Source organism: Lissotriton vulgaris, chromosome 2_2 (assembly GCF_964263255.1).
Source record: "Lissotriton vulgaris chromosome 2_2, aLisVul1.2, whole genome shotgun sequence".
NCBI lineage: Eukaryota > Metazoa > Chordata > Amphibia > Caudata > Salamandridae > Lissotriton > Lissotriton vulgaris.
In genome coordinates this window covers 36,082,582-36,105,903 of record NC_141688.1, presented here as the reverse complement: position 1 = coordinate 36,105,903, position 23,322 = coordinate 36,082,582, and the positions used below count along the sequence as shown (strand labels likewise).

The following is a 23,322-nucleotide window of genomic DNA, read 5'->3' as shown; positions in this document are numbered from 1 at the left end:
TAATCTGATTATTGGAGGGGACTTTAATCTCCCAATGGATCCCATATTGCACAGGCATTCTGCTTTTAGATTTCGGCCACCTAGGGCTCACAAACAGATGACTAACATGTGTTCCTCCTCTAATCTGTCTGATGTGTGGAGATTGCATAATCCCACCGGTAGAAATTTCACCTTTTTTTCTTCTCCCCACTCTAGTTTTTCTCGTATTGATTATCTTTTAGTTCACTCAGTACTCCTCAAATACTCATCGAATCCTGTCATCCATCCTATCCTTGTCTCTGATCATGCTGCGGTGTCCTTTACGCTCTTGAATTTTTCAGAATCTGAATACGGAGATCTTGTATGATCAAGATCAGATTGACTTGCTTAACACGGATATTGCAAAATCTTTCCTTGAGAATGAGTCTTCGGTTAGCTCTCCTGTTCTATGGGATGCTTTTAAGTGTACAATTAGGAAACAGATTATCAAAAAAATGGAAAAAAAGGAATTCCGATATTAAGAAGGAACTTGCTGCCTTAGCGGATAATATTAAGAGGAAAGAATCCCTTTATAGGTCTTCTAAAGATAAAGCGATTTTGCAGGACATTAAAAATCTAATATATTCTTATAACTCTATTGTAACTAAGAGCTCACATTGGGGTCCAGGCACAGAAGTCTAAACAGCTGCTCCTAAAGAATCGAGCAGGGAAAGTTCTGACGGCAACATTAAAGTACCAGGATTCTAATATTAGATCAGCACAAATGCCTTGTATAAATTATAGTTCTGGAGCTAGGAAATTTCATAATCAAGAGATTCTTGAGGTTTTTCGTGAATATTATAGTAAATTATACACTCCTCATAATCAATCCTCTCTTGATCAATGCCAACAGTTTCTGAATTTGATTCCTACTCGTATTGTTTCTGATGCGGCAAAGTTTAGGGCACCGATTGATTCCGAAGAAATTATTTGTGCTATTAAGTATACTCGCTCAGGGAAAGCTCCGGGCCCAGATGGGTTTCCCATTCTTTCCTATAAGACCTTTCTCCTATCTTTGGTATCTCATATCAAGGATGTTTTTGACAACTTTGTGTTGTCAGGCTCAGTCCCCGGTTCTACAGCTGAGGCTACTATTGTGGTGATCCCTAAAGCGGGTAAGGATCACTTGGATCCTAAAATTTTTTGCCCCATATCTCTTCTAAATATGGAGGTGAAAATATTCGCCAAGATCTTGGCCAAACGTCTGGAACCGTATATTCCTTCACTTATTCACCCGTCGCAGACTGGCTTTGTTAAGGGTAGGTTGGCTAGGGATAATGGTCGCACTTTTTGTCATATTCTAGGGAAAGCAAAACTATCTAACCTTCCTGCGGCAGCCATTGCCCTCGATGCCGAAAAGGCTTTTGATAAGGTTTCATGGCCGTTTTTACATGCAGTATATCGATCCCATAATCTCGGAGATTCCTTTATCAATATGGTAATGTCTTTGTACACGCATCCTAGGACAAACATCAGGGTAAATGGAGCTACCTCTTCCTTTTTTAATCTGTGTCAGGGTACTAGACAGGGGTGCCAGTCATCGCCTCTTTTGTTCTTGTTGTCTATTGATCCTCTTTCGATTACTTAATCCCAATATTAAAGGGTTTCAATTTGGCTGCCTATGCAGACGATGTGCTCATTTTTTCTGATGATACAGTTAATGCAATTCCTGCTATTTCCGGGACTATTAATGTATTCTCTAGTGTTTCAGGATATACTCTCAATAAAGATAAAACGAAGATGTTTCCCCTCAATGCATATTGTTTTCCTGCACACATGGGAAATGCTGGCTTTAAATGGCAATCAAAACATATTAATTGGGAATTTGGTTTTGCACTACTTTAACTGACACAGTTTCGTATAATGAAGCTCAAGTTTTAGTTAAGGTTCGTCACCTATTGGATACTTGGTCACCTAAATTTATTTTGTGGCGGGGACATCTTCAAACTTTGAAGATGATGATAACTCCTATTATTAATTTTGTGTCCTCAATGCTGCCTGTTTAGTTGTCTTCATCTGTTTTTCATGAAATTGATTCCATTACTTCAAAATTCCACTGGAGTGATAAGAGAGCCAGAATTGCCTATAAACCTTTACGGAAACCCTATGATATGGGAGGTTGTAATTTTCATGACTGGGATCGATACCAAGTGACATTTTTCACCTCCCAAGGTACTCTTTGGTTCTCTACAGATCCTCGACATACTCCGCCGTGGGTCTTTATTGAGCGAGAACTATCTTCTCTACCTTCCTCCTCTCTTTTTTAACTGTGTCCACATTGTCTATTCCTTTTTCTCATGCTATTATTTTGGATACCATTGCTGCCGTGAAAGCCATTGATAAAAAAGGATCTAAGCCAATCTATAAGTCTAGATGGTCTTCTTTGTGGCACAATCCTAAAATTAAGATTGATATTGATTCGACATTGGTGGCCTACTGGGCTAACAAGGGTATCACGTTAGTTCAACATCTTTATGGTCTGAATTATGATCCATTGCCTTTTTCTTCCTTAGCTCAGCAGTTCTCTCTTACTAATTTAGATTAAAGTTGCAGTTGCTAAGGTTCATTTTAAACCAGATTACCATACAGTTTCTCTCCTATCTATGTGGCACAAAGCAGGTCACGTGGCCTCTAAAATCTATACATTTTTATCCTCCACACCTCCTTTGTTGTTTACTGTTACACAACAAAAATGGCTCCATCATTTTGACCTTGATCTTTTTAAACATATCTCCCCAGAAACTTGGCAAAATATTGGTAAACTTTCCCTAAATAATAAAATTGCTCCTTCTCTTATTCAGTCAAAATGTTTTTCTCTCAATTTGCTGCATTGGACCCCGGTACGTTTGGACTCTCTCAAACTTCAGGATAATGATCTTTGTTGGAGTTGTATCCTAGCCGCTGGCACACATCAATACATGTTTTTTTAATGCTCTCGTTACCTTTAATTCTGTTGGGTCCATGGGCTACTTTTTTGCCATTGCTGTTGGATAATTTAGATATGCAGTTATTTGATTTGCTGTTGACAATTGCGGTAAAGATTATTTTTACGGGGTGGAAATCATTTGGGTCCATCTCCTATCATACATGGTGGGCTTGGGTTTCTTTTCTCCCTGGGGCTCATACCTCTGTGGAGGAGACTCATCTTTCCCCCTCTACCAGTGGGGTATGGATAGCTTTGGATAGATATGTGGACTTAGCTTCACAAGGCATGGTAGAGCAATATCCCTTTGTGTCGTCTGCTTAATTTCTTTTTCACGCCTTCTTGTAGCAGGAGACTTGCTCTCTTCTCTTTCCTTCTTTCTTTCTTTTTCTTTATCCTTCTTCCTTTCCCTTTCTCTTATGATTAATTATTTATCAAGTGATGCACCTGACTTTTTAGTATAGTTCCTCTACGGTTTTTACTTTTGTAATATGCTATTTGTACTGTTATGTAGGAGCTATATTTGACAGTATTGACACTGATATTTGTATTGCTCTTTGTCAATGTATTACTTCTTATTGTATCTTAACTATTTATATGTCCTTTTTAAATTAATAAAGATATTGGAACAAAAAAAAATATATATATATTCTCAATGGTAGCCTTCTGTTATAGACTGTGAAGTCGCCTTGCCTTCAATCTGTTGTAGGTCTTCCACTGTCAGCTTGAAAAGTCTCGGGCACGACTGGATGTCATGAATGCACCGTTGTAGCCTTTCTGCTGTCACTGCGCTCTCTCAGAGCCCCACACTAAACGTGGTTGGTTAAATTTTTGCAGGTCCCTGTGGGCTGTCTCTTGCAGGTCCCTGCTGTGCCGCCTCTGGTCGATGTCCCTTTGTTCTGTTGCTACCTTCGCTCGTCACTGCCTCTCCTCTCCTGTTACTGTCCATCTCTTCTGTTTGTGATGCCCATCCCCCTTGCATGGCCCCTTTTTTTGCCTTGATCTCTCAAGATGAGGTCCTTCCAGTGACTTGCACACACCCGGTTTTATTATCTCTCCACCACACGCCAGCTTCCCGTTTGCTCTCTGTGCAGTCCTGGCATGCAGTTTAAAATCATTCGCTATGAGACATAAACAATGGATTCCCAAGAACAAAGGAAGAGGCGGTGTCTGCCTGGTGGTGCAATATGGAGTAGATGTTTCGTCTTGATCAGTGAAGCATAGTACATTATTTCAACTCGTCCAAAATGGTGAACTGTTGTCAGTCTTTTATTTAAGTAACTGACGTTTTCTAATAATGTGCAGAACGCAGATCTTTATAGATGTGATTTCATCTAGCAGGTTACAGTTCTTTTTTTAACTGAAAAAATTAGGATATTCGTTTGATATGGGTTCTTAAAATGATACAATCTCCAGAAAACATTTGGGCTGCAGGTTTGTGTGTGAGTATACTAAATTAGGTTTAAGTGTGTGAGCTAGTGACAATCTTTAGATACTGCTCTCACCTGTGTAAAATTCCAATGAGACATAGAGAGACTGAATTAGTATGTGGATGAGTTTCTAAGAGCTTGTATTATGGTGTGACTAAATGGGTGCAGTGACACGCAACTGACCTGGTGATTACGTAACTTTTTTGTGTGAGGAGTATCCATATCTACAACCACAGCAACAACGGTTATTATGACAGCAGTGACTATTGCTTCTGCAACAGTAGTTACCACACAAGCGACCACAGCTGCCACCATGGGAAGGACAATCGCTACTAGCACAGCAGGGACAACCGCAACCTCAGCTATATTCATAGAAAGAACAGCTGCAGCGACGACTGCGATACCCACAGCAAGGACAACCGTGATCACAGATCTAACCACCGCAGGAACAATAGCTGCCACACCAGCAGGAACCACAGCAGCAACAACAGCTGCTACAATAGCAGGCACATAAGCAGCTCCAACAGCCATGCCATAGCAGAAGCATACTTAAGCACACCAAGGATGATAACAGATGTAATTACAACAGGGGTCCACTATAGTAGCCAAAGCTGATCTCCACTGTAACCACAGAATCAATCATTCAGCCCTGTATCTCAACAACAATAAGCTGCAAACGCTTGAATCACAGCAGCAACAAGAGAATCTGCAACAATAGCAGAAAATTAAGCAATTACCACAATGACCGTTGCAAAAATAATTTCAAATACACCAAGGACCGTATCATCGATGACAACTGCCACGAACAAGCGCAGCCGTAGCAACCAAAGCTTTAACCACAGCAAAAACACAGAGCGGCCACCACTAGAGAGACAGAAGCTTTCACCACAGCAAGGACTCCAAGGACCAACCACAGTGATGACAGTAGGGATCATAGAAAAGACCACAGCAGAGGCCACATCTGTCACTATGAAAGGGACGGCCAGTGCTAAATCACAGCAGCAGCAATCACCGCTACCAACAACTACCGCCAGCACGGCAGGTACAATAGCAAGGACAACATTTGAAGCCACAGCTGGGAGAATAGCAAAAACACCTACCTCTACCACAGCTGAAATCACAGCAGTGACAATAACTGCCACCCCAACTGGGTCTATGGTTGCTACTGCAGCTGCCAACTCAACATCCACAACGGTTGTGTCAACAGATCCCACCACATCATCAACAAGCAAAACAATGACAACCGCAGTGACAACGACTATGACAGCTAGGCCCACAGTTCCAACCATGACCGAGACCAGAGTTGTGACCACAGCTGGACCCACATTATCAATCAGCTGCTTCCACATAAGCAACAGCAGGCAGAGTATTTTAAACCACGGCAATGACCGCTGCATCAATAAGAGGAGTCACAAAAGCCGGAACTTTACGTATTATCATATTAGTAACAAAGGCTGTAACAGTAGCTGCGTGTGCAGAAGTGACAACCACTTTAAAGCACAACTGTAATCCAAGAAGGGACCGGAGTAACGACCCAGCTGCCATGGACATGAACAACAGCAGCTACGACCACAGCTTTGATCAAAGCAAAGGCCAAAGATGTCACCAGGCAGGGACGAACAGTGAAGACTGCTTTTTGCACAGAAGGGTCCTCCGCAGCGACAACTGCCAGCACAACATAAACAAAAGCATTGAAAACAGCTGCTGTAATAGGATGACCCACAGCTGTAACCTCAGCAGTAACTAGCTGCAACCGCAACCGTGTTAACCGCTGCCACACTGGTGGCGACAACAGAAGCAGTTGCCAGCAAGGCATGGAAAACGACATTGACCACAAGTGTAATCACAGTAGGAACAACAGCTTTGACCAAAGCTTGAACCACAGCAGTGACAGCAAGAGCAGTGACAACTGTGACCAAGAAGGGGACAACCTAAATTACCAGAGTTGTAACCACTGAGACAAACCTTTGCAATGCAATAGGTCTTGCATTAGGAAAGTGTGAGCTATTGGTGTTGTAAATGACAATTTTTTTAATGTATTGGCTTTGAAAATATATAAATTAATAGCATTGTGATTTACAAAGCCAATAGCTTACACTTTCCTAATGCGAGTCCTATTGCCTTTTGCAATGCTTGTTGGTAGCAAGCAAGTACAGTGCTGTTGTGGTGCTGAGTGATGATGTGGTTGGGCTGAGTGATGCGGTGGTGTCGCCGAGTAATGTGGTGGTGTCGCCGAGTGATGCGGTGGTGTCCCCGAGTGATGCGGTGGTGTCCCCGAGTGATGCGGTGGTGCCCCCGAGTGATGCGGTGGTGCCCCCGAGTGATGCGGTGGTGCCCCCGAGTGATGCGGTGGTGCCCCCGAGTGATGCGGTGGTGCCCCCGAGTAATGTGGTGTGTGAGGGTGAGTGAGGGTGGGTGGGTGAGTGTGAGGGAGTGTGAGGGTGACCGGGTGAGTGTGACTGGGTGAGGGGGTGGGGGGGTGAGGTTGAGGAGGTGTGAGGGTCAGAAGTAAATGGTGGCAGGGCAGACATCATAAAACAGAGAGAAGAGACTGCGTGGTGACTTCGTTGGTCAGTTTCAGAATCAGGAGGGGCAGAGTCGGCCCAGTCTGCGAGGGATTGTCTAGAGGCAAAGCATAGCGGATGTAGCATTGCAGCTAGCAAGTAGAGTGTTTTCAAGCTTAGTGTCCCTAGAGAGAGATGGCAACACAGCAACAACATTTGAGGAGCAAGGCTACTGTAAACAAGCATGGTAGGCTTTCACTTTCGTCGAGATACAAGCTCTCGGCATTGCTGTGGCAGGGGCGTGGGGGGTGGGGGGGGCCGGGGGAGCAGCAGCTTTTGAAGTCTGATGCTGAGGCACAGACTAATGGTGGTGCGCGATGTGCATGTTGGGGGGGGGAGGGGGGTGTAGCAGTAGTCTTTGAAGTCTGATGCCGAGGCACAGACAAATGGTGGTGTGTTATCTGGCTGGCTCTGTGCACGCGCATAGATTAACTTCATTAACTTCTTATGGGGCTACAGCCCGCCTATAGGCTTACCATTTGTTCGCTTGAACACCTCTCTCATATCCTCTGTTCCGGTTTGTCATGGCCTGCATGCGTCATGCCTTTTTTTTGTGTTTGCCCTCCTCTAGAGCATGGACCAAGTACTAGATTCATCCACTGCTCCGGTTTTAGGAGCTACTTTTTGTTATTGTTTAAGCTCTCTGTAGAAGTGCTGGTGTTATCAAGCTCTCTAAGGACCACACACACGCCCTTCATTTGTGTTGCGTCTTTTCCCCCCATCCCTGTTACATTTCTAAAATTCTCAGTTATCGGGACAGGGACTGTAAACTGGGAGTAGCACGTGAACAAGAGGTCCCTCATTTTAAAAACGGCAAAATAGTTATCTTTCCGGATTATCCGAAACCGGTCCAGGACCAGCGTTAATCATTTATAGCCGTTAAACAGAAACTGAGAGCGCTGGATCTGCAATATGTGCTCCTGTAACCAGCAAGGTTGAAAGTCTTTTTCAACGACAAAGCCCACCACTTTGACATGCCGGAAGAGGCATGGGAGTGACTAGAGCTTAGAGAAGAATCAGCTGCCTGCCGTAACATAGGTAGCAAACGCCAGACCTGGGGAAATCGACCTCATGGGTTACTCCACCAGCCCGCTCTGGAATCAACAATCTAAACTTGCTCCCCTTTGGGTCATACAGGGTATGGATTGGGGAGAATGGCTCAATGCACCTGCCCACAGCAGCCCCACAGGAGGTGGAGAATGCCTCTCCCAATCTCATTGGATTGTGCAGCTACGGGGTCTCCGAGCCCCACGTCAGACATGATTCCACCACATGAGCCTGCGTGAATAGAGGGGGTAGGTCAAAGGAATGAGAGGCATGGTATTTGCTTTAATTACAGGCAGAACCTGGTTATATCTTAGACGAAGGATGCCTTATGAGAGGGGTATACTTCAGTAGTGTCAAGGAATGACCACTTGAAACTGTGCTTGCTGTATGTGAGGACTGGGAAGGGTGGAATGTTTACTTTTGTAAGCCTGATGCAATTTGATGTTTGAATGCTCCGAATCATGGCGGGGAAGTTCTCTTCCATGTTAACTGAGCGGTTCCTTACTTCAAATTCAAAGCGACTCTGTTCCTATAAGTCAGTAGGTCCCTTTTAGACTGACCAGGGAGCTGTGCTTGTGCTGGCACATGCATAGGGTGGGCATCAATAGTCTCAAGACTGAACTATGTTTGCCGGGCGGGCAGAGGGCGGTTTGATTTGTTTGTGCACTGTTATAGTTTTTTAGTTGGAACAGAAGCATGTAGGATCCGAGATAGCGCGTTGGAATGGAGACGAGAATCCCAAGGATGATGCGGGGTGACTATAATATTCTCACCTGGAATGTCTTGGGCCTGAGTAGATACGTGAAAAAAGAGTATTCTGTTTTCAAAGGCGATGCAAAATTTACTTTGCTTGCCTCCAAGAAACGCCCTTTGATGATACGGGGCATCATGACTGTCTAAGAAGTGGAAGGGACTGGTATTCACTCCTTATCGACATATGCCCGGGACACACTGATTTAGGTGCGACCCAGAGTCCTCTTTTCCCTTACTAGCGTGAAGCTGACGTGAGTGGCAGGTTTTTCCTCTTGCAAGTTACCTTAGAAGGTTGGGAATTTACTATAGTGAACTCCTATGCCCCCAACAATGACTACCTAGAATTCTTCTATACTATGCTGGACCTGACGACTTCTGCTGTACACTCACCACTGATATGGGTGGGTGACTATAACTCTGTCTTGGTCCCTCATATGGATAAAACACCTCAGAGAACAGGGGTAAAACCTAACATGACCGATGCCCTGCACAAAGTAATGAGGAATTTAGGGCTACATGATCTATAGAGACTGACTTGGGGAGGTTAACTCTTGGATAGGGCGATCATGATGGCTGCCGATGGACACAAGATTTTGGAGCGCACCCTTACTGAGTATTTGAACACGACTGGAGCACCACCACGCATGGGTCCACTGAGTGGGAAGCACTCAAGGCAGTTCTTAGGGCGCCTGCCTAGGCTTTACATGCGGGGTGCGCTGTCGGCCCCAGTCAGATCACCAGGAAGAGGCAGTGTTAACAGAGATACAGAAGTCATCCTTAGCTTCCTCCGACCTGCAAAGATGTGAACTCACAAACTGCAGATGGCTGGGAGAACTCTGTTAGATAAGTATACCCTGCGTCCGTATTGTCGGAGGCTACATAGGGAGGAGACAAGTCAGGTAGGCTATTAACCTGGATATTACGTAGAGAACAAGCCCTACTGCTCGTGACCTGCTTAAACACTCCTGAGGGTGATAGTGTCCCCCTGATAGTGTCCCCTCCACGGCCTGTATAGTGGAAAGGTTTCAGTGACCTCTACAACGAGTTTATGCAATGGACTTTGGTATTGGCGCACAATACTATGCTCGATTTCTGGCTACAGCGGGGCTTCCCAGACAAGACCCCGAGATTATGGGGGCTCTACACACTCCCCTTAGCTTGGAAGAACTCAGGGCAACACTGCAATCATTGTCGCATTCGAAAGCTCCTGATAGTGATTGGTTTCGGCCTGAACGTTAGCAAATGTTCTCAGCGACTTTTGTAGGTCCTACTGGAGGCCTGAGACACAGGTATCTTGCCACAGTACTTAAGAGAAGGGGAAATACGTATGATTCATAAACTGTGACGAAACTGACGAGGCCGAATATAGGCCTCTCCCAATGATCAACTCTGATATGAAAATCCTTTGTAAGTCTCACGCTACACGTTGATCCACACATGTCTCCCTTCGTGCATGAAGACCAATGTGGTTTCATACGAGGACTTAGCACAGGGATGAACTTTAGGCAATTCTTTCATATATTATGTGAAGTGCAACATCAGAAGGCGGAAATGGTGCTGGTCTTCATTCATTTGGAAAAAGCATTTGACACCGTAGATTGGGGCTATCTCCTAGAAGTACTGCGTGTCATGGGTTTTTAATCCCAGTTCTGCAGGTGGGTGCATCTGCTTTATAATGAGCCTCGAGCCAGAATGCTGTGGAACTTTTCCACTCGGAGCCATGGACCCTGGGACCGGGAACACAGCAGGGTTGCCCCTTCTCACCAATCCTGTTTGCACTCGCGATTGAGCCGTTAGTGATTTTGATGCGCCAGGTACTATGGGAGGAGGGCGTTCGTTTTGGTGACGTCTGACAGATCATTTCCCTATATGCAGATGAACCACGGTCTCCTCCATCTCCCCCTCCTGGCCCTTCCCTTACCCCTTCTGCCCTGCGTGGCTGCACCCGTGGTGCTTCATTTGTTGGAAAGGTCCAAGAATAAATCTGTACTACAACTTAATGGGGCCCAATATGACGTTCCCCTCGCCACCCTGGCCAAGAGCCCACCCACCCACCCACTCAATTGCCCAATATGGGCCTGCACTGGGAGACAACCCAATTTTGTTAACTGGGAATTAAAGTGGGGCATACTTGGAAATTACAGCTCCACCTCAATGTAAGGAGTTGTTTGAGGAATTGAAGTCCAGTCCACTTTTGGAACACATTACATCTTTCTCTGATGGGCCGTTTGGCCAAAGCCAAAATGGTCCTCCTCCCTAAATATCTCTACGTGTTGCAGAATTCCTTGACCCTTATCTCAGGCAAGGTTTTTCGGCGGTTGGACTCTATCTTTGCATCTCTCCTGTGAGTGGGAAGGTGTAGCTGGGTTGCCATATCGACACTGATGAGACAATATGAGGCGGTAGTGTTGGAAGTCCCACGGCTTGATCAATACTATTCTGGGGCCAAATTGCAACATGTGGCGCAGTGGCTGGACCCGGCTGACAACTGGGAAAAGCGCTTACTGACTGGCAGGGTGGATGCTGACCGATTACCCGAACTCTTAATGTATCGCGCAGGACTACCTTTGGATGGCCCATAAATAGACACATGGTGATATTCTGGCACAGGTTTGTTCAAGCAGTACTGAAATGAGCCTTTTCCACTGTAAACTCCCACTCTGGATACTAAAACCTGTCCTGCACATGGTGGGCAGTATGCTCTTTTAAATGTGGCACGCGTCAGTGGGTGTGAACTCCTCTGGGACCTATACCCAGGTGAAAACTTCCTAACATTTGAGGCTGAACTTGCTTTCTCTCTTGGGCCCTTTTATAGTATTAATCATGCAGGTCTTGGCGAAATACCAGGGAATCTTGGCCGACCTACCCAGCTGCTCCTAAACCTGGACACATTCTCAGGGTCCTACTGACCTGGGGTGCGGGCCGCCACTTGATCATGCTATTGTAAAAAGCCATGCGACTGATGCGGTAGGTCCTCCTCCATGATCTCGCTTGGCCTAGTTCATAGACCTGTACACTACACTTACTGAGTGAGACTGGGTGAGAGTCAATGACCTTATTCATATTGTGTCATGCGTTGCTTGCTTTAATTCTGTACATTATAATTTTCTGCATAGGATGTACCTTACTCCCAAATACTTGCATTTAATAGCTGCATTGCGTGCTGATACTTGCCCAGATGCGGTAATTATGGGGCAGACTTCATGCACTTAGCCTGACAATGTAGGGAAGTACAGAGTTGCTGGACTCTAGTAGTGGTAGAGGTACAGAGGACTGTTCTTATACCTCTTGCACACACAACACAATTCTGTCTCCTGGGTGACGTTGAACATCCAAGGAGCTGGAAGATGGCGTATAGATGTTTGCACTTGACACTAGTGCTGGCCAGGCGCTGCATTGCTATACCCTGGATGAGACAGAGGACACCTGATTTTACTCGCTGGCATAGCGAGGTGTTGGAATGGTCCACACCAGAGGAATCTCGCATGAGGCTTGCCAGCGATGATCAACAATAGACGATCTTGCTGTTTAGAAGGACGCGTGTGATGTCTTCCTCGATCTGAGACAATTATAACCTCTTTGGACAGTGAGGATGCTAAAAATGGGGAAAGCGATGGGGGAAGAAACAGTCGGGGTGGGTGTCCCCTTAAAAGGGGTAGCCTGGATTATAATAGTTGTTTATGGCAATGCAGAAGGTCGAGTGGGATCTTCTGGGAGGTCCTTATGTTTCCCTGGACCATAGTGCTCACTTGTAAGTCTACTTTCACTCATTGCTACTGCACTGTTTATGATAAAACTGAAAAAATAAAGGTTTTTTAAAAAACGATAACGCATCCTAGTTCTGGTATCTGCATTACTGCACTAAAATCTATTGTCACTCATTTTCTCCAAGCTAGCTCCTTTGTGGGAGCGGTGCTGCAACAGTTCTGGTTCAGCAGGGCCCAGGAGAGTTGGGTTATTATTGAGGCCTCAGCCTGGAATGGCTGTTTACTTAAATGATATAGTTACACAGTAAAATTAAAGTAGCGGCCTTCCGTCCTGGTCTACTCTCCTCGTGGCAGGATGTATTAGGTGCTTTCTTCACTGGCCTCACACAGTTAAATCAGATCAAATTAGTCCAGCCCATGATACTGGCTGCTGATTTGCTACATTAGTCACGATTGATGTCCTTATACTCTGACAAAGACCAGTTAAAACAGTTTGCAATATTTTATATTTTTCTCTTTGAGGATGGGAAGCATTATTCAGTCCAGGGTCATTCTCCATTGCAAATACCAACTCCAGTCAGTCATTATGGGGAAGTGGTTAGTCCATTACATGGCTGTCAGTGTGTCTTGTCTTATGTAACTGACACCTTCGGCCAGACCTGGATTTTCAGCCATAAGCCCTTTGGATTCAGGGTCGTAGGGCAGCAGACTTACATGGGCACTTCAGGAGCACAGTTGAAGTGTGAAGGGCATTTCTAGACATTCCAATGCATAAAAGTGTGCATTTCTGATAATTATCTCATTAAATGAACACCGGGCATAAGTCTTGAGAAAAGTAGTGCGGGGGAATGGGGGGTGAGGGGTGGGGACATCACAGGAAATATCACAATATGTGACGTCGTGGGAAGTAATTGTATTGCATTACAATATACCTCACTTAAAGTGGAACATGCTTATTTTACAAAAACAGCTGAGCGAATCACGAAGAAATATGAAACCATTTTTGGTTGTTTGACTTTTTTTTAATACATTTTCTGCCTATCGGTCTTATGATATGAGTATTTGTACACCACTCTATCACCCTGCAGTGTGTCTTGGCGCAGGAGCATTAATGGATTAGCAAAAGGCTAGCCTAGTAGAGTTAGTCGAGGAGCTATGTCTTCAGCTTCTTGTGAAAATCAGGAATTGAAGAGGCGGCTCTGATGTGCCAGAACAAGTAGTTCCATGCATTAGGAGCAATGTAGAAGGCCCGATTTTTTTTCCTTCTGATTTTGTGTATGTTTGGGATGAGTGTGAGTTGGAGTTTGGCTGATCAGAGATGTCTGGTGGGTTGGTTGGGCCCATGTTGTGAGCTTGTGGGCTTTAAAGGTGTGCTTTAGGAGTTTGAATTAAGTTTGTTTATTCATGGGAAGCCAGTGGAGCTATGTAAGGTGAGGTCCTTACATGCTCCAGGCCAGCACTCTCCCCAGCAGCAGCTCCGCCTCTCAGCCGCTCCGGTTACAGAGCCCTTCTACAAGCAGGGTTTACGCCAGCAGCCCGGCCCAGCGCCTCAGTTGTTCTCCACTTTGCCTGCCGTTCCGGTCTTTAATTCTGCATTTATTGATCACTGTGTTCCCATTGTGTTACTGTATTCCTGTGATTCCCCCGTGTTACTAGATTTCCCCGCTGTATGTTCTTGGTCATCACTTTGCTGGCCGCTCCGTTCTTTTAATTCCGCATTGTTGATTACTGTATTGATATTGTGTTACTGTATTCTTGTGATTCCCCCCGTATTACTAGATTTCCCCGCTGTATTTTCTTAGTGATCTCTTCCCACCGCAGCGCCCGCCCCCCCGACACAGCCTTGCTCCCACCTCCCTACTTCTGCCCCTTTCCCTACTTAATGGTGACCGTCTGCACCCGTACACCACCCGACCGCAGCCAGTGCTAGAAACCCTGGCTCTCCAAGGCCCCACTGCTATGATTCCACCACCCTCCACGCACTCAATCCCGGGAGACACACTGCCTGTGGAATATCCTGGCCGAACACCACCCACAGACCGTTCTGATGCAGACCCTGGCCCAGATCCTTCACCATCGACAAAACCCCCACAAACGCCAAAGGCCCACCTGATGCACGCACTGCCAAAACCCTGACATGCATCCTCCTCAATGTGCGCTCCCTGCACCGACACGCCGTAGATATCTGGGACCTGATCGACACCCTCTCACCCGATGTCTCCTTCACGGAAACCTGGTCCAAATCCACCTCGGGCCTGACAAAGCCACTTCCATCCCCCAGGGCTACAAGATCCAGAGAAAGGACCGCCGCACCGCACAGGGGTAGGACTCTCCATCGCAACAAGACCCCTCTCCACATCCAGCTAGAGTGACCCCCACTCCAACACAGACCACCTCCACTTCTAGATCCAGACCAGCCCCAGGACCACGCTGCGCTGCACCCTCATCTACAGACCGCCGGGACATCGCACCTAGGCCGTGGCTACCATCGCCGAGCTCGCCGCACCCCACGCCATCACCTCCACGGACTACCTACTACCACCTCGACAACTTCAAGGACCCCAACTCCACCACTCGCCTTGACATCCTCAACAACCTCTGACTGAAGCAGCTGGTCAACATGCCCACTCACAGAGCTAGACATGCCCCAATCTTCACGGGATGGACAAACCTCCTCTTCAGCCACACCACCCAGCCCCTCTGGACAGACCCCCGCTGCGTCCATTTCACCTTCAACACCACCACCGCACCCAAGCCCGTCCGCCCCCGCCATGAAGGAACTGGAGCAAGGTCACAGAGGAACAACTCAACACCACCCTCCTCCAAGACCGCCCCCCCCCCTCCCCTTCCCCAGCGCCGCGACCGACACCAACTCTGCAGCCACTGAATTTCACTGCTTGGTCTCCTGCTGCGCCGACATGCTCGCACCCCTCCACCACCACGCCAGACATCGCCCTCCGAAGGCCGCCTGGTTCACCACGGAACTGCAAAAAAAACAGACGCTTCTGTAGACGCCTAGAGAAAACCTGGCGAAACCGGAAAAGCACGGGACAACCACAGAAACGCCCTGAAGGAATACTACCAGTGCATAAGAGACACTAAACGGACCTTCTTAAGAGACAAAGTCCAGACCAACGCCAAGGAACTGTTCGTCCTACAGCAGTTCGCAAAACCCCCGAGCTAAGCCACGGACATCCCACCTTCCCAGTAACTCTGCGACAAGCTCAGCTCCTACTGCCATCTGAAAATTAAGGTCCTCTACGACAACTTCAGCCAACAGACGCCAGACACCACACCCACCCCTCCCCCAACTCCACCAATAAGCCTACCATCATGCCCTGGAATCTCGCTACTGTCGAACACATCACCGTGATCATGAAGACCCACTCAGGAGCCCCAGCGGACCCCTGCCCACCACACATATTCCACAGGGCAGCCGCCGCCATCGCACCCGAACTAGGACAAACCATCAATGCCTCCTTCATGTCTGCCATCTTCCCAGACGACTGAAAACGGGCGGAGGTTAAACCTATCCTTAAGAATCCAATGGCTGACCCAACAGACCGAAAAAACTACCGGCCCTCTCTCTCCTCCCCTTCGCAGCCAACGTCATCGAGACTCTTAAACGCCCAGCTGACCGCCTTCATCGAAGAGAACTCCATCCTAGATGCCTCACAGTCCGGATTCCTAACAGCATTGAGTCCGCCCTCCTAGCCGCCACCGACGAAATCTACATGCTACCTGACCAAGGACACACTGCAGCCCACCTCCTGCTAGACCTCTCCGCAGCCTTCGACACAGTTTCACATCGCATGCTCGCAACTAGACATCACGATGCGGAGATACAAGGAGCCGCCCTTGACTGGATCCAATCCACTCTCTGTCAGAACCCAGAGGATCAAACCCCCTTCCTTCCTCTCCAAACCCACTGAGATCAACTGCGGAGTACCCCAAGGATCATCGCTCAGCCCCATGCTCTTCAACGTCTACATGGCCCCCCTTGCCCCCATTGTCAGACAGCATGGGCTCAGCATTGTATCATATGCCCACGACACCTAGCTCATCCTCTAACTCACGAAGGATCCCAAAAACACCAGACTCGGAGAAGACCGAGGTTCTCAACCTCGGACCATGCAGCTATGCCCGGGACAACACCTGGTGGCCCTCGGCATCGTCCTCAACTCCTCCCTCTCCATGAACGCCAGATCAACACTGTCTCTTCCACTAGCTACAACTGCCTGCGCATCCTCCGCAAGACCTTCAAATGGAAACCCGCCCCACCCCGACTTCAGAAGGACCGTCACCCACGCGCTCATAACCATCAGACGGGACTACGGCAAAGCCTTATAAGCCGGAATCAACCAAATTCTTCTACACAAACTTCAAACCATCCAGGATGCCGCAGCCAGACTCTTCCTCGCGACGCCGCGGCATGAGCACATGACCAAACAACTATGAGACCTCCACTGGCTCCCTGTCGAGAAGAGGGTCACCTTCAGACTCCTCACCCACGCCTACAAATCCCTCAACATCATCTGACCGAAATACCTTGAGAGAGTATTCTTCCACGTACCCAATAGGAACCTCTGATCTGCCACCCTGGCAGAGGTTCCCCGAATCCGCAGAAACACACCAGGTCGGAGGGCCTTCTCCTACTTCGCAGCCAGGACCTAGAACGAGCTCCCAGTAAACATCAGACGCTCACCGACCCTGCACACGTTTAGGAAGGACCTCAAGACCTGGCTCTTCGACTGATCTGGAGCAGTACCCATGGGAGAGGGGTTTCATAAACAGTATCTGGGTTGCTGAAAGTTGCCAGTTGTGTTGGGTTTCCCCTCATGGATGGACGGCACACATCTAGGGTTACTTACCTGGCCATTTTTATTTACCTGCATGACCAGTATTTTAATGTCCAGCTCAGTAGGAAAAAAGTAGGAAAATCAGCTAAAGCTGGTATTTTTTCGTCTTCTCAGTACCTATTTAAAGACTAACTAACAAGCAGAAAGCACTTTAAAATGTGTCCTAGAGCTGCCTTAATGAATCATGATTGATAGTTAAAGTAAACCAGGCAGCAGAGAGAGCCATGTTAAAAATGAACACTGACTATTGTTTCTAAGCATGGGCGAATTTTGCGAATTCGCAATCCGCAAAATTTGCGAATTTGCGGATTTTTTTATTTTTGCGAGTTCACCGGGCACTTTGCGTGTTCGCTGGTGTTTGCGAGGCGCTTTGCGTTTTCGCGGGGGGGTTTTGCTGGTTAATCACTGCCACCCTCTCGTTTTTTATGCCCATCTGCCCTCTGTACCACTAGTTTCTGTGTCCTTCTGCCCTCTGCCCCATTAATTTTTTGTCCCCTTCTGCCCTCTGTCCCACTTTTGTGCCCTTCTGCCCTCAGCCCCACTTAGAATTGCCAGCGCCATTCTAAAATAGCTGCAAATAGCTTCAACAGGAAGCACTAATAGATAAAGTAAAGCAGGTGCTGGAGTTGAAGGTCAAATTAAGTTACACAATCATTAATCACCCCAAGTTTGGGGTGATTAATGATTGTGTAACTGAATTTGAGCAGCACCTGCTCTACTTTATCTATTAGAGCTTCCTGTTGAAGCTGACTTTTGTAACTATTTTAGAATGGCTCTGGCAGCTTGCCAGCGCCATTCTAAAAGAGTTAAAAAGTCAGCTTGAACTTTTGACCCAATCCGTTCCGCTCGTGGATTTTGCGGGAAATTCGCGAATCTCGCGGATTGCGAATTTACTGAAAATCCACGAGCGGAACGGATTTTCCGCCCATGCTTAATTGTTTGCCCTATAAATTCCTATTTAAGTAACCCTATCCGGTACTTTGGAAAATCTTAAAAATTAAACAAATGACCCTTATTTTTCTCGGGGAAAGGTGCCCCTCCCCCCAACATACATCTCCCAAGATGGGGAGGCGTATGAATGAACTCCCCACCCTTGGGCATGGCTGGTGGGTGAACTGAACAAGCAGCTGGCCCAGCTAATATGTTTAATCTAAGCGAGATCTATTATCATGGTGTATGTTTCGACATGTTGCCAGCATCGACTGTTGTACAACATGGCTTAAAGTTAAAAAAAATTAAAAAGCAGTGGGGCACGGCCAGCGTTAACTGCATCATAGCACTTTTTTTTCTTTAACCCTATTCGCGCTAAGCGTTTTCCCGCTGTGCGCTAAAGATTCGCAAATCCCAGTTTACATGACGAGCTCAGCTTAGCTCGTCATGAGCGTACGACAGGCGTACCTCATGACGAGCTGAGCTCGTCATGAGCGTGGAAGGGGTTAAGCCATATAGCACAGCAGCCCAGGTTGCTTTGCAATATGTCTAAAAATCTTTTTTCTTTTAACAAATAGCACTTGCATCTGCAAGAACTAGTTGTCTTTGTTTAATGTTTTTTGTGGAGGGCTTGAGGGGGGAGTGGAACAGTAAAGGGAGGGGATTAGCAACACAATGGACATGGAAAGGAGGGCAGGAGTCAAGCAAAACAAGGGGGCTGTGAGGGTGGAGTGAAGGAGCAGCAATACAACAAAGTTTTGTGGGTGTGGGGGAGAGGGAAGGAACAGCAACACAATGGAGAGAGGTTGGAGCTGGGGGAAGAGCATACATAGTGGAAGGAGGGAGTGAATAGCTGCAGACAGGAAACTGTACCTGGTCCATACTCCACAGCAGGGGCAAACACTTGAAGACCCAGCAAGAATTACGAGGCAGTGGCCAATAGAAAGCAAGGAAACAAGTGCGATTGAAAGCCAACCGATGTTAAGTAATGGTAATTAATAGGCCAGCTGTAAGTCTGTTCTTAAGCCTTTTTTGTTGACAAGATTTCGCTGACATTTTATGCATGTTGTCTCGGGTGAAAGCTAAAAAGGGGTAGCGTCCGAGTACTCTGTGGCCACGTGGCAAGGCTAGGGAGGAACATGTTGTTGCATTCATGGGTGTGTACATCTGTCTGCCCAGTCATAGCCAGGCTCTTTTGTTTTATCTCCCGGCGATCACTGCAGGAGTTGCCTGCATAAGTGGGAATAATGAAGTATCTGCTTAATTGCTGCACTTATTTTTTATTTTTTTTGCCAGTGTTCCTGACCATTGGAAGGGTGGACAAGCTGAATGTCTAGTGAATACGTGCCAAATGCACATTTTTCGATTTTCTAGTAATTATCTATCTATCCTATCTATCTATCTATCTATCTATCTATCTATCTATCTATCTATCTATCTATCTATCTATCTATCTATCTATCTATCTATCTCCAAACAAAGCAAAGGCACCAAATTGGTGAACTTTAGCATAGCCATTCCGTAGCTTTCTGTGCGCAGGCGTTTGTTATGGAAAAACCCATGTTAAATTAGGAAAATAAACATGTTGTGACTCCCTGTGATGTTTGAGCTGTATACTGGCACTCTTCAAGCTTTAATATTTAAGCCTCTTTCATTGCGGTGCAAAAACTGGATTCGCTCTAGAATAGAGGTCTCCAAAGGGTAGTTCCCTAGTACAATGGAATTAGTTCCCTGAAGTGCATCCCAGCGCGATGCATAATTTAGAGGGTCTATCCATTTTGAAAATGGCAATGCTACACAATACAATTACATAGCCAAATCCTTGGCGTGGTCATCAGCCGCACCAGTGGAAGGGACACAGGCTTACAAACAAACACATCATGACGGCGATTACAAACATGGCAGCAAAAGAAGGAATACAACCTGCACATACACCTTCCTACGAGTGTGGTCATTAATGAGAGCAATATTGCACAGTGCGATCACAGACCACACCCATGCTCCCAAGAGGTGCAAGCAAGTACACTGTCAAAGTAGTGACAACTACAATGTTTCGCTAATGTCCAGAGCACATAAGCGTTTATAGTAAGATGCAGTCACATATCCGTTTGGTAGGAAAGAAGGAACGTATTTATTCATGAGAACGTTAGTTAATTTTTTCATGGAAGTGTCATAATTTTTTTAGAACGTGGCATAGAACAGAAAAAATGTTTGCGTCCCTAATGTGGTATAATCTATCCACAAAATACAATCAGTCCAGATGACCTCATATGAGCCCCGGCCGGGGAGCCCGACTTGGTGGATAGCATCACTTAACAAGGGGGATTTTCACATATATTCTGTATACTTATGTCAGATATACTTACCGCTAATGACTCTTGGGTGATTATGCATTCTTCAATGTCAGCAAAATGCTTAATTCTTTGAGCTTCAAATAATTCGTGTACCACAGTTTGTAGTGTAGGTCCTATATTCCCAATAGGCTCTGCGCATTGTGAATAACATAAACGATAGTTTAGAAGTAGGACTGAAGTCTACTAGGTCTCTATTGAATATGTTAGACTTAATTTGTGAATGCCAGCTAGCTCAGATGTCACTAGACACTTTCTCGAATACACTAGAAGGGATTAGTTTCTGACAACGATATAACATGCCAACTTTGTTCCCCAAGAATAAGGAATGTATCTCCAGAGTCGCGGAAACAATAGATGGCTATTTCACTCGGTCAATCGTGCATGCTTAGTTTCACCAGAAGTGCAGAGAAATAGAGACTGGTGTTTTCAATAAAAAGTTTATTTATTGAGCAGTCTTCTTTCTCATGCAAGAGAAGTGAATTGTTACGATCTCAATACTTGTCATAAAGTAAAGTGCGTACAGTAAAAAGAGTATTATGAAATACTGTAAAAGCATTCATATGGTTTCTAAGCCATAAGATACTTAAAATGGATAAAATACATATAATGATAAAAGATGACTAAACGTACTCAACTGGTGCTTCTAAGATATGCCTACCCCGGTGTACCTAACCTAAGCCTAGTACATGGGAAGGAGTAAGTGAGATGTAGCTTGAGTTAAAATAGTTTCTGCCAAGAATCTATCCAAGAATTCTCTACGGGTCTAATCGGCTCCGTACCTTGTTTATAGAATGCAGGAGGTATTGTATCTCTCTCTCAGGACTCTATCTCCCAGTAACCCGCAAGGGTAGCCGGGAAACACCGGAGCTGGATTTCTCGCCAAGAGAAAAGACAGCGTCTCTCTCAGTGCGTCAGCTGGAGGGTCGGCTTCCTTCGGCACTCGCTACAGCAGGGCGTCGGGCAAGTAGTTAGTCGATCTGCTCCAAACCACCGTGTGTTTTGCTAGGGCAGATGCTGGTATATTTATACCTGGAAGGTGCCGAGTTTGACATAAGGTTGGACATAATAAGTCACTAAGAACTCTCAGTCTTTTAGGACTCCAGGAGTTCTAGGACAAATCAATACTGAAGCAGGGGAAAGTCCCGGACTGCTGGAGGTTTGGTCTCTCCGAGAACTCGTTGTGATTTCCAGGAATCTGTTGAAGCAGCCATGCCGTATTTGGACTACATTGGCTGTGTCTAAATATGGTTATGATTCTGATGCCTATATAAGGATATGATAAGTTATACCCATATAAGGGCATGAATCGGGAAAATTACACTAGAGCCCTTGATTAGTCTACAACAAGTTATTGACGTACAAGTTACGCATCCGCAGCCTTTTTAAAGCTACAGGTGAGCGTCCCTGAGGAAGTCTTTTTTTAAGATGAAACGTGTTGACTGTGCTGATGTCATCTGGACGGACTGTATTTTTTGAATAGTATAGCATGTTAGGGACTCAATTTTTTTTATTTTACTTCAAGCTCTAAAAAATTATAACATTGTCATGATCAAATAAAGTGTAACGATGTCATGAATAAATACATTTCTTCTTTCTTACCAAATTGAAATATGACTGCATCTTAACTGCAAATGTTTGTGTTCCAGACATTAGTGAAACACATCATGCCAACGTAAGGTAACTGTAACATACCACCTGTCTCCACTCTGTTTAGCAAAGTCACATGAAAGTTGGTCACTTTGTAATCTCCACTTTATCGATCATACAGTATGTTTCACTGTGTGAAAATTGAGCTAGAAAAGCAGTGTTGGCAACAGCCAGAGTGAAATTGTTAGAGTATGCAACTGACTGGAGATAGAGTGACAGTATGAGATAATTGTGCGTTAGCAGCCGTGCAGCTAAGGCAGGCAGCGGCTGGACTGAGTTTAGACGGGTAATGGGACTTTTTTGTTTTAGACGGTGGGAGTGATGTGTGCTTGCATGTATGCATATTTGTTGAAATATGTCTTGGTGCCATATGTATGCTTATGTGTGCTATACTTTCCATATTGGGAGTATGCTGCTTGGCCTAATTGAGGACTATCGCCATGGGAATCTTTTGAATAATAATGTTGATGGCTGACTTGATGTGGTTGTTCTTCACATTGTGATATGACATGAAATGAAATGAAATGAATGAAACTTCTATAGCGCACGACTTACCCTGGGGCATCTCAGCGCTTGCTTAGGGAACCCGTCCTGGTATTCCCCTGTGAGATAACCCTGGCAGGGTATCCACAAGGTGAAAGCCAGGCATCCCGCCGCGAGGGGCCGTTGTGGAGATTAAGCAAGCTATTGCCCAGAGTCGCAGAGTGTGAACCCGTGAGTCGAGGAGGCACCGGAGCGAGAATTAACGAGTCCATGGAATTTTTGAGCCCAAGACCCACCGAGGCGGGGAATTGAACCCTGGTCCCGGGCCGAACTCAGGATCCAGGTCTGCCGCCTCTAACCCCTGAGCCACACTTCTCCACTCATGTAATGGTAATGCTTGGTAAGGTGGAGCGGAATCTGTCAATGTGATGCAATTGTACTAGGGGATATCACAAGATGACATTTGGGGAACATGACTGGAAACTTATTATTGAGGCAAAAGGTGACCTTTTTCTTTCCTCAGAAAAAGACCAGAGTTTCTTTGAGTGTGTTAATCCAAAATGGAAAGTATTTTGAGACAGAAAAACATGTATTTTGAGAAACGGAT

General features: G+C 46.0%; 1 protein-coding gene across 2 annotated transcripts in view; it reads left to right on the top strand.

Moving 5' to 3' along the window:
- ADPGK (ADP dependent glucokinase) overlaps positions 1 to 23,322 on the top strand; it is a 137,247-nt gene that overhangs the window by 99,470 nt on the left and 14,455 nt on the right. The window lies entirely within an intron of this gene.